Here is an 11,985-nt window from a genome sequence, read left to right as displayed (position 1 = left end):
CCAGAATTTATGCCTAGACCACTGAGCAGTGACTGCCATGGTGTCTCTGTTCCCTTTCAGTTGAGGGAGGGATTTATGCTCCTAGAAAAAAAAAAAACAGAAAACAAATACTCTTTGGATCTCAATGTTACTAGAATGTGTTGATCCTGAACAATGATTTTTATAGTTTTAATTATTCCTCAGGTTTTAACATGCTTTTTATTAAAGAATACAATCTTTATGTTCTTATCAGGTGTTTGCTTAATGGATATTCTGAAAAGAGAATCATAGCTTTACTTAAAATATAAACACAGTTTGGTCATGCAACACACGATTAGCCAAATGTGTAGATTGTCTAGGTTTCCTCTTTCTTCCCTCCATTTTTATGCCATGCCATTGCTCTGCTGCTTACTAGTGGGTTAACCTTGGGCAAACTAGTGTATCATTTTAAGCCAAATTTCCTCATCTGGAAAATGGGGATGACAAAGAGTCCTATTCTGTAGAATTACTGTTAGGATTGAATCAAATCATTCATGCATGGCGTGTGACACTGTGCCTGGCTCACGGAAGCCTGAACAAATGTTACTGGGTGGGAGTGCCTGTAGCAAAAGCTACTGTCATGATTGGACAGTTAAATGGCAAGCAAGCTGGGCACAAGGTGCGGTCCATAGGAAGATTTCCAAAAGAGAGCATGGAGTGAGCTTCTAGTGAATAAACAGGATTATTTAGCAGTTGGAGTGACGGGTGAGAAGAGTCTAAGATCACCAGGCAGGACGCCACTGGCCAGCCCTTCAAAGTTGGCCCGCACCGTGAGACCCCTCCCTATCCTCCCCTCCGGCTTCTCTGACCCCTCCTTGTCTTCCTCAGCTGGCTCCTCTACCTCCTCCTGCCTTCAAGGTTCTGTCTTTGAGCTTTTCCCCTTCTCATCTACAGTCTCTCTCTGATGATTTATGGTAGGCAGTTACAGAAACTTGCAGAATGAGTAAGAATATATGAGAAAGAAGAAATTTTACACTGTAATAGGAGAGATTGTTGGGGGTCTTGGCTAACCTGGAGATGGGGCAGGAAGGAATTCAGTGCAAAATATCAACTTAGGATTCGATTTTCACCGTTGGCTTTTTGAGTTCTGAGTTAATTGAATCTTTTTGCCCAAGATGATAAAATGCTCTCCTTTTTGCATTTGGAATAAATTGATATGAATTAATCAGACTCCGTGAAGCATGTTGAGGAGTGTACGACCTGCATCCCTACCGAGGTATGCGTGGGAGCAGTTTCGCCAGATGTGAGAGTCAAATTAGTGTTGTTGCTCACTGCAGCGGGGGCAAAGGTTTATCTGGGAAAGAGTCTGAATCTGTTGGCTAAAACAAGAATTTAGGTTTGATCTGTAGTTTCATATTCTGCGTCTTCTAATAATTAAGAGTTGGCTCTATACCAATAATGTAGTAGCCTCAGAATTAATATGTGGGAGTTTGTGTGAATAACATTTTGATGCTTAATATTACCTAGAGATAACTATTGGGTCACTAAAGCTAGCCAGAAAAGCTCATGAAAGGAGTTCTTTGTTGATACATTGGCTCCTGTTTGATTGTATTTGATGCAGTGATCCAATGAAAATAATAATTTTTACTTTTCTGGTTTATTTGTGGGTTGGATCCAGAAGCCAAGGAACTCAATACTGAAAACAGACCAGGAGAAAAATGGATTAATGAAGGTTCCCACCCCAAGGTCTGAGTGAAGAATGTTAGTGACCATCTGTGGCTTGACCTGTCCAGGGTCCTTCTTCCACGTACAGAATCTGTCTCTTTCTTTTGGAGAATCACATCTGTCCAACACTGATCACGTGGTTTGCACAGAGATGGCACCAGCCCTTGGCTTTAGTGAGGACTCAGGTCCAACCAGTGAGAACACCACATCCTCTGCCCACAGCAATGTGGGCCCTTGACCAATGCCAGATCAAACAGAGACAATCCTGGTCTTGCTCAAATTCTTGAGAGAGGTCATTTCTTTCTGTTGGGATTGCTAAGCTAGCAAAATGTATATCTAGAGCTGCTAGAGGTCACCTTGCCACCATAGAAGGAGAACCTGCCAGAAAACAAAGACAACATAAAGGAAAGAAGAGCCAGGAGACAGATAATAATTCCTTACAATACCATATGAGTAGTTGAATCCAGCCATACCTGAAGCTGGCTTGGATGTTTGTTACAGGAACAAATAAACTTATATTTTTGTTGTTCAAATCAGTTTGAGCTACTTTATTTTTTATTTCCAATAATTTAAAATCTAAGTATTCTATGCCCAGAAAAGAAGAATCTATTGATATACAAATTTATAGCTCAGAGAAATAAAATGTTACAATATTCTGTTAATTTTCATGGTGTCGAAGAAAGAAAAATAGCTCAATGATAAAACTGTTTCCCTATTGGCTGGTCTCCAAAATATGTCAGGGTGAGAAATCGTATTATTCTTTCTCTTCCCTCCCAAATGTGTTTCTGACAACCACATGGTGTTCAGATAGCCAGCGTTCCCATGCAAATCCCCAGTCTGTCCAACGTTATCGTGTTCAGTTGTATCTCCGTTTTGCAAAGACTAGGTGCCCCCTCTCCTTTTGTCTTCATGTAACACATCTCGTTTCTTATCTGGAGCTCTGCAGATGCTGAATTTCTCTTCTCAGAAACTAACACACGAATCACACTGACTTTGCAGACTGTCTTTACCCTCCAGGGATCCTCCGGGTCCCAGGGGAAAGAGAGAACTTGGAAGGTTTGGTTAGACGTGTAGTGAGAGAAACGAGACTACCGAGATCGTGAATGGCAGATGGAGGTTGACTTTAGCCCTGTGTTCGAGGGGCAGAGCTAGTGCCACCCATCAGTCACCGGGTGCCATACCTTAGACCTTGATGTGGGATTGTAAAAAAGAGTCAGCCTAATGCCAGGAGGGCATTGAAATTGGAATCCCCCAACTCCAGACGTCTAGCTTTACACTGTAGGAAAACCATGCTTCATTGACATAAATTTATTTCATATTTTGCACCAGTTTGCAAAGGATAGAGGAGACCCAGCACTGGTGTGAGCATCCCTAGATTAGGGATCGAAAACTCGAATGTGTGCAGGGGCCAGGCAGCCGGCACAGTCGGGTGAAGTTGTCTGGGTGGGGCCTCAGCCCCCGCGTGTTTGCAGGGAGCGGTCACTGTTCAGCTCCAGCCGAGGCATACGTGCTTGGGTCCTGTGCTGCCAGATCTTGAATGCTTCGCAGAAGCGGAAGCCCAGAAGTCATCAGTTTGCAGCCTCTAACTCGATGTAGCATCAGGGACTATGCCGGGTGGCTGGATTTGGGGTTGTGTTTAGACCTAATTTTGTTCCCTTTGAACAGAACCCAAAGTGTCACGGTTTAGAGCACAGACTCTGGTGTTGGGCTGACTTGGATTTGAGTCCTGGCTTTGCCACTTACTGATGTCATGACCTTGGCCAAGAAACTTCATGTTTCTGAGTTGCAGTTTCCACATCTGTAAAATGGGGCTGCAGTTTCCATATCTGTCTCATAGGTGAGCTAGGGAGGGGTAGAATTTTAGGTAAGATGACACAATGTTCCCAAAGTTCTTACACAGTGGCGGTGTGCAAGTGTAAAGCTTTAAAAAAAATGCTGGTAATTCTGTGAAAAGAACTGACAGAAATTCATGTAAGGTATTGTTTTTGTATTCTGCAGGAACATAAAGTCAGAGAGACAATGCCGTGTAGTGGTTACGAGCACAAAGCCTGCTCCCTTTCTAGCCATGAGCCTTTGGCCTGGGTTTTCTCATCTGTAAAGTGAGGATCTAAGGGTGCCTATCCGAAAGGATTCTGAGGTGGATTAAATAAGATAACATGCATAACCAAGTTAGCTTTCCTATAGCATTTAGAACAGAGCCAGGCACACAATAAGGACTATGGGATTGAAAGGTTATAATACTATTATTGCAATAAAGTTTTAACAGCTCTTATCACTTTGTCACTTGAGTAAGACTGTATTCATACCCTGGAACTTATGGTTTATATTATCCCAATTTTAATAATGCCCGATGCAATTATATTTTACCTTAGAAAGTTAGAAAAGTTTACCTACTATCTTAAGGACCACTTCAAATGCACAGGGAAAAGTATAAAAAAATGGAGGGTTAAAATAAAAGAGACTGCAAATATGTCAAGTTCTTTAAAAATAGGTTTTGCAAAACTGACGTTGGCTGGGCGCGGTGGCTCACGCCTGTAATCCTAGCACTCTGGGAGGCCGAAGAGGGAGGATTGCTTGAGCTCAGGAGTTTGAGACCAGCTTGAGCAAGAGTGAGATCTTGTCTCTACTAAAAATAGAAAGAAATTGGCCAAACAACTAAAAATAGAAAAAATTAGCCGGGCATGGTGGCACGTGCCTGTAGTCCCAGCTACTCAGGAGGCTGAGGCAGAAGGATCACTTGAGCCCAGGAGTTTGAGGTTGCTGTGAGCTAGGCTGACACCATGGCACTCTAGCCCTGGTGACAGAGTGAGACTCTGTCTCAACAAAACAACAAAGACAAAAAACAAAAACAAAAAAACTGACCTAGCAGAGAGTCGGGTGTATTAGAGAGAAAAAAAAAAAAAAAACAACCCAAAACAACAATTTATTGAAAGCCTGTTTTGTGCAACGCACATTGCTAGACCCAGAAACAAAGCTAAAACAATAAATGCAAAGGCAAACGCAGCTACTTCAAGCCAAAGTTCCCATTCACACGTGCTGGCACACGGTTGGTGTGCTGGCACTTCCTGAGACCTTTTTCTACTCTCAGAAGTTGCCAGGTAGTGCTGGGTGTAGGAGGGATGCTGATCGGTATTGAGTTCAAGGCCCAGGGCAGCGGCACAGGTGGGTGGCACAGGTGGGAGGCCCAGGTGGGAGGCCCAGGTGGCAGGCCGGTGCTAGAGTGCAGCCAGGTCGCTCCGGGTGGGGCGTGCCTGGGGACGCGGGAAGGCGGTGTGGGGCCCGCATGCCGGCTGGGTTCTTCTTCCTAAACCAAGGGAGTGAGTCTCTGGAGGAATTCAATCTCACTTTCCTGGGTGTTTGAAAGAAGGCAAGACTGACATCTTCTACCGGGTTGGAAGTCCGTGTAGACTCGTAGCTCCCTGAGGAGCGGGGTCAAAGAGCGCTGGCAGAGGCGGAGCGAATGGCCCCAGGGGCGAACGGGTGGCCCCAGGGGAGAGAAGTGGGGAGCTGGGACCCCATCCTGGGTCGGGGTGCAGGCGCCGGCGCTCGGACCACCAGGGATTCCTGGCTGCAGGCTTGCTGGGCGTGCGGGAGCCACGGGGTCCGTCCTTGGCACGGCCTAGTCAGGCCCCTGCGAGGTCACAGCAGCACGGATAGCCCATGGGAGGAGACGGCCACCTGGCCGTGCGCAGGCAGGGATGCCCACTATGCCCGCCGCACCCCCAGGCGCCCCACTGGGAACCCAGGGCCACCCTAGAGTGCCCGCTCCAGGAAGGAAGGGAGCTAACTGCAATCAGACTTTGTTAACCAAAAAGTGATGGGAAGTTACGGAATCCGACTGAGCCCTGATTAAGAGAGGCACTTTCCAGCTGGAAAGGTGGAGGGAGGTTGTCAACACAGCAGCTGGTAGTAGTTATTTTGAAAAGTACAAACATTGCATGTATATGCACCTCTGATGCGTTGAGTTTCTCCATTCAACAGTTACCCGTGTGCAAGGCGTGAAATCTAAGGGCTGCTTTTGGGACTCAGCCAGACTGGGTTCAATTGTGGGGTTGCTTCAGCTGAGTAGAATCAACAGCTCTGAGACCCAGTTTCTTTCTCTTTAGAGTGAGGAAGACAGTAACCCCTTAGCTACTTCCCAGGGTTCTCTTTAGGGGCAAACGAGATAATTTCTATGAGTGAAAGATCTTTATGAATGATCAAGTATGGTATACGCATTAGTTATTATTAAATGAATTTCAAATTTCATTCCTCTTCCTGCTCTCTGATTCATCTCATGGTTTAGGGTATAACTGCTCAAAACAGAGAGTTGAATAATTACTTAGCTCAATTTGATGAATATTTATTGAATGACTCCTATTGTAAGGAGTTGTCTATATGATTTCATCAGAGCGGACAGCTGGTCTGAATAACATGAGCCTCCCACATCATTGCATCAATAGCTTTGGGAAGTTTGATACTCGCCCAGTTGTTCGCTTCATTTTCTCTGTGATTGCCTGAAACCTTCCATTTTTTATTATGGAAAACACATCTGTGTTATGATGCATTGGCTTTGTTTCCATGTTCTTTCCTACACCTAATTCATTATTATTTAGAACTGTAATTAAACAGTATTAAATGGTTTCATAGGGTGTTTCATAGTTCAAGCTAAGACTTTATTCAGTAGGGAAAATCTGATTTTATTATTTACTTTATTTGAGGTTAGATTATTTTCAAAGAGTTAAGTTAAATGTATTAAATATGTACATAAACTTGAGAACACTAAAGAGAGGAAAATCCCTCCCCACACAACTACATCATAGAACTTGGAGGAGGAAAAAGCCCAAAGCTGTATTTCCAAAAAAGAGTACACTTTAACTAGAATAATTTATAGATTTAAAGAACTGACCCTATAGTTTACGTCCTACATAATTCATAACAATAAAATCCAAGGAACTATTTTCTCCCTTACTGAAAGTCTAATTGCATGCATGGTCTCTGCATAGTTGTAAAAGTGTAATCATATACTGCCTAATATTACTTGAATTTATTGCCTGTGTATTAATCTAACTAGAAAGACAGTTGTAGAGGGGCGAGAGTGCTCTTCTTATACCCCTACACCCAGTACCTTTCATGGAACTCAGCCCAAAGTAGTTCATGAGACATCCTCTGGACTCGATTCACTGTCCTGATGCTTTTGTTGTAATGTAATTTGTTGCATTTGGGCCAGATACTGCTATCCCTAAGTTAGCTAAATATTCCACTGTCCAGTTGTACTTTTTATAAACGTAAACTTCTTATAAATTACCCTGGGCTGCCAGGCTTCTGTAACAATTTCCAGGGGGTTTATCACTTGCCTTTTTTAGTCTGTACAAGATTCACAGAACAAAGTCTCTTACAGATAGTCCAGTACGGCACTCACTGTGAGTGACTTTGAAGAAATAGAGCTGGACAAATGCCTTGCCATGATGGCCAGCCAACATATCTATTGTCATTTGCTTCGGGCTTTTGTTTGAGGGTTCCAGGAAGCCATTTCCTCCAAGGGAGCCATCTTTGATGATATTTAGCCTCCGGTTTCAGTGTATGGAAGGGAAATAAAGTCAGAATGATGGTTCTTTCATCACCGATCACTTTGGTAACATCAAAGGATTAAGGGAAGTGTTTTTTCCTGGGCCTCTCACCTTCTTTTGTCCCTTCCTCTTCACTCTCCATAAAGCTTATCTTGGAAGCCAGGCACCATCTGCCATGTCACAGTAAGGTGTGTGTAATGCATGCTTCGATAGTTTTGTGTTTATGACACAAATATATGGGGTTGTCACCGAAGCAGGAATTGTTTGCTATTAGGAGGCTCATCCTGAACGGGGATTACCGAGGCTGGCCTGTGGTCAGATGGTCTTCCTGACATAACTCGTCCCTGCCCCCTTAATATCTGCACTTTTGTTTATGAGATCCCCACTTTTTTGAGGGGGAGGTTGCTGTTGTTCCTTTTCTGATCTCAACCCATCTGTGCGTAAATTTGTGTTTCATTCTGAGAAAAATCTCTTCTAATTTCAGTGGGGGAGAGATGAAAACAAAACGAAATGGAAAGCTGTTCAGATAACCCAGGAGGATTTTAAGACCCCTTTGTTATAACAATCCTTTTATGTTTGAAATATTTATTGGGCCTCTTCCTGGTCACGATTGGAAGGGAAACCTGAATTGGTGCCCTCTAAGCTGCCCGGGTGGACAGAAGAACACATGTTTACAAGTCAAGATGGTGCTTGATCTTGAAACGACAGGAAATGATTTTGCAAATCCAGATAAACTATTTTATCCTAGAAAGCATATGTGCCAAAGACAGTTTAAAGTAAACACACAGGAATCCCTGTGCAGTACCCTGTGGGTAGAGTGTAGGGAGGAGCTAACGCTTCTGCCCTGATCTGGTAAAATAGTCGCCTCTATGTGATTTGTTTTGCCTGTGTTTTCTCTCACAGGTATAATAAGCTTTTAGATTCCCATAATGGAGCAGTGCTTAGTGAAATAGTGGGATTTGTTCGAATGGATGAATGAATGACTATATGAGATACCCTCACCCCATACCTTCTGGAGTCTGCATCCCCATGCCCAAAGCTGTGATTGGCTTCAAGTGGATTATGATTTAATCTCCACTTTTTATACTAGTTTCGTACTAGTTTGGTACTCGTTCCCTTCTAGACAGGTTGGAGCTGGTGACTTAGTTCTCTTCCACCATCCAAAATTATTTTAAAATTATTTAAAGTTTATATAGATGGATGTTGAGGAATAAGGTTATTTTAACGTTTATATAGATGAATACTGTGAGAAATTGCCAAGAGAGTTTTGAAAAAGGATCAGAGAGAGGGACTTGTCTCACCAGATTTTAAAATTTGTTGTAAAGCTAATGACAAAACATTATGGTATTCATATATAGATCAATGGAACACAATGAAGTCTGGAACAGATCCAGGTATATATGCTAACTTCATGCTAAAAGGGGCATTATTGATCAAAAAATTATATAATAAATGGTGTCAGGACTTTTCAACTGGATCAGCTGACAGCTAGCATTTAGTGAGCACTTACTATATGGATGGTACTATTCTAAGAGCTTTTCATGTATTAACTCAATCCTCATAACAACTGTTTGAGATAGATACTATTATTATCCCTATTCGCAGATGAAAACACTGAAACAGAGGGTGGTTTAGTAACTGGTCCAAAGTCACATAGCTAATAAGTGGTAGAACTATGAATTTGAACCCAGGCAATGAAATTAGATGTTTAGCTGGTTTATACTATACACAAACTGAAATTCCAGAGGGATTAAAAATCTGCATGTGTAAAATGACATCTTTTAACATCATTACACTATTAGAAGATAATCCAGAGGAACATTTATATAATCCTGAAATTAGACAGACTTTCTTAAGCAAGACAAATATCCCAGAATAAATGGAGGAAAAACATTGATCTGACAGCATAAAAATTCAAACTTTCTGTTGACAAGATACTGTAAAAAAAAAAAAACAAACCTTGAAAGTCCAATGATTAACCAAGAGGAAATATATTTGTAACTACTTGATAGAAGGAGGGTTTGCATATATAATCTACAAAGAACTTTTATAAAATGACATAAAAAAACAGTTCAATGGAAAAATGGGCAATAGCTATGAACTGGGAATTCACAGAAGATAAAATGCAAATGGTCAAGAAACATGTCACAGTGGCAATAAAATCGATAACAAAAGAACTATATGGAAGATAAATGAAACAAAAGTTGGTTCTTTGAAAAGATAAACAAAAGTGACATTCCTCTCACTAGATTAATTAGAAACAGAAAAGAAAGGGCTCTAAGCAGCTCAATCAGGAATGAAAAAGGAGAAATTACAGCCAATAACATGGAAATACAAAATATCATCTCTGAATACTATAAAAATCTCTATGCACATAAACTTGAAAATGTGGAGGAAATGGACAAATTCTTTGAAACACACAGCTCAATCAGGAAGAAGTAGAATTCCTGAACAGACCAATATCAAGTACTGAAATTGAAGCAGTAATAAAAAGCCTTCCTAAAAAAGTCCCAGGCCAGATGGTTTCACACCTGAATTCTACCTTAACTACATAAAAGAACTGGTGCTTATCCTGCAGAAATTTTTCCACAGCATCAAAAAGGAAGGAATCCTCCCTAATACGCTTTATGAAGCAAACGTCACCCTGATACCAAAACCAAAAAAGGACTCAACAAAAAAAGAAAACTACAGACCAATACCCCTTATGAATATAGATACAAAAATTTTGAATAAAATCCCAGCAAATCGAATTCAGCTGCTCATCAAAAAAAAAATAATCCATCACCATCACGTGGGCTTCATCCCAGAGATGCAGGGATCGTTCAACATACGCAAATCTATAAATATAATTCAACACATAAACAGAAGTAAAAACAAAGATCATATGATTCTCTCAATAGATGCAGAAAAAGCATTCAACAAAATTCAACACCCTTTTATGATAAGAATGCTTAGCAAAATAGGCATAGATGAGTCTTATTTCAAAATGATAAAAGCCATATATGACAAACCCACAGCCAACATCATACTGAATGGGGAAAAATTGTAAACATTCCTGCTTAGAACTGGAACCAGACAAGGTTGCTCTCTATCACCGCTTCTATTCAACATAGTGCTTGAAGTCCTAGCCAGAGCAATCAGATAAGAGCACTTAGGGAGCACTTACTTATATTATGTGTCCAGCACTATGCTAAAAGCTTTACATGAATAATCTTAATCTTGACAACCACCTTATGAGGTAAATATTACCATTATCTGAATTTTGCCATTAAGTTAACTGAATCACAAATAGGTGATGTAATTTGCTTGAGATGATACAGTCAGAAAGTTGTGATGCTGTAATTTGAACCAAGGTTGTCTGATTCTGGAGACCATGCTCAGAACCTTGATGCCGTCTATCCATGTATCTATGTATCTGTCCATCCATGCATCCATCCATCCATCCATGCATCCTTCCATCCATCCATCCCATCTATCTACCTACCTACCTACCTACCTATCATTTATGCATTATCTATCATCTATTTATCAATTGATTATATCTATCTATTTTTTCTGCCACACTAAGGTTCTCAGGCTGCCATGGAGAAAATTAACCAGTTCTTCACTTACATCATTAAGGTATAATATAATTTCTGAAAACACAGTAAGTTTTTCAGAGAGTAGCACAAATGACAGGTGATATACTTGCTTCTGATTATCTACCAGTGTGAGGGAGGTTTGCCTCATTCCAGGACAGTTGTGGGAGGTGTCAGCCTGATGGGAGATCTCTGGATGGAGCAGAAAATGCAGCCAAGTATACTCCATGCCTCCAGCTTGCCACGATGCCCAGAACCAACGCCTTACTAACAAGAAGACCTTAGCAATCCTCTCCATTATTTCGCTAATGAAGAAACAGGGTACACTAAATGTACATTAGTGGCAGAATTGGTATGAAATCAGGTTTTCTGACACTCAGTTCAGTGTTTTCTCCACTGTATCATGATTTGAGATTGTGTCATTTATGACACACATTTGTTTCCTGTAGGATGTAACCAGACAGATGGACATGCAGGGTGACCATTTCTGTCTCTGGAGCTCCCCAAATTTATATATCTTTATCTAAAAGGAAAGAAAAGGTGGAGCAGCCAGTGTTGAGCAGCTGTTTTATCATCAGCCTTAAAGTTTGGTCATTACACCCTCCTGAACAGAATTGGGAAGGAAGATTATGGAGGTCCAATTTATTACCTGAGAAATACGTTTAACTATGTAAATTAGCTAGTTGGTTTTTACAGGGACTCATTCCAACTCTTCTATTGCAAAGGTTTCCATTGCTGTTAAATAAGAAAACCAGCTTGGCTGTTCGGTTAGGTGATGATGTGGTTGGGCAATGGCTGGGCATGAAATGAATTATCTGCAGAAGACATGGGCAGCCAATGAACCACAGCGATGGGTCCAGGACATAGAGATGGGCAGGATGTCATTGTCAGCCCAGCTCATGTGCAGGTGACTGCCCCTGCACAGAAGAAAAGGTCAAGGGTCAGGAAACATGTGGACCCCGAGGAGGGCAGAGAAAGTACTGAGTCTAAACCACTTTTCCTGATTTTGTCCAAGCCAAGCGGAAGGCAAAGGGCTGCGTCAACTAACTTTTCCCTGAACTGGCGCATCAGCAGAATGGTCTGAGCCTCTCCCACTTCTCTCCAGATCCCAAACACAGAGTTCACGGCCATCTGGCCACGCGGCTCAGAGCTCTTCAGGCAAAGGAGAAGAAAGG

This window comes from Propithecus coquereli, unplaced genomic scaffold (genome assembly GCF_000956105.1).
Source record: "Propithecus coquereli isolate 6110/MARCELLA unplaced genomic scaffold, Pcoq_1.0 Scaffold162, whole genome shotgun sequence".
In the NCBI taxonomy this organism is placed as follows: Eukaryota; Metazoa; Chordata; class Mammalia; order Primates; family Indriidae; genus Propithecus; species Propithecus coquereli.
The sequence above is the reverse complement of the archived record's forward strand: the minus strand, read 5'-3'. Positions refer to the sequence as shown.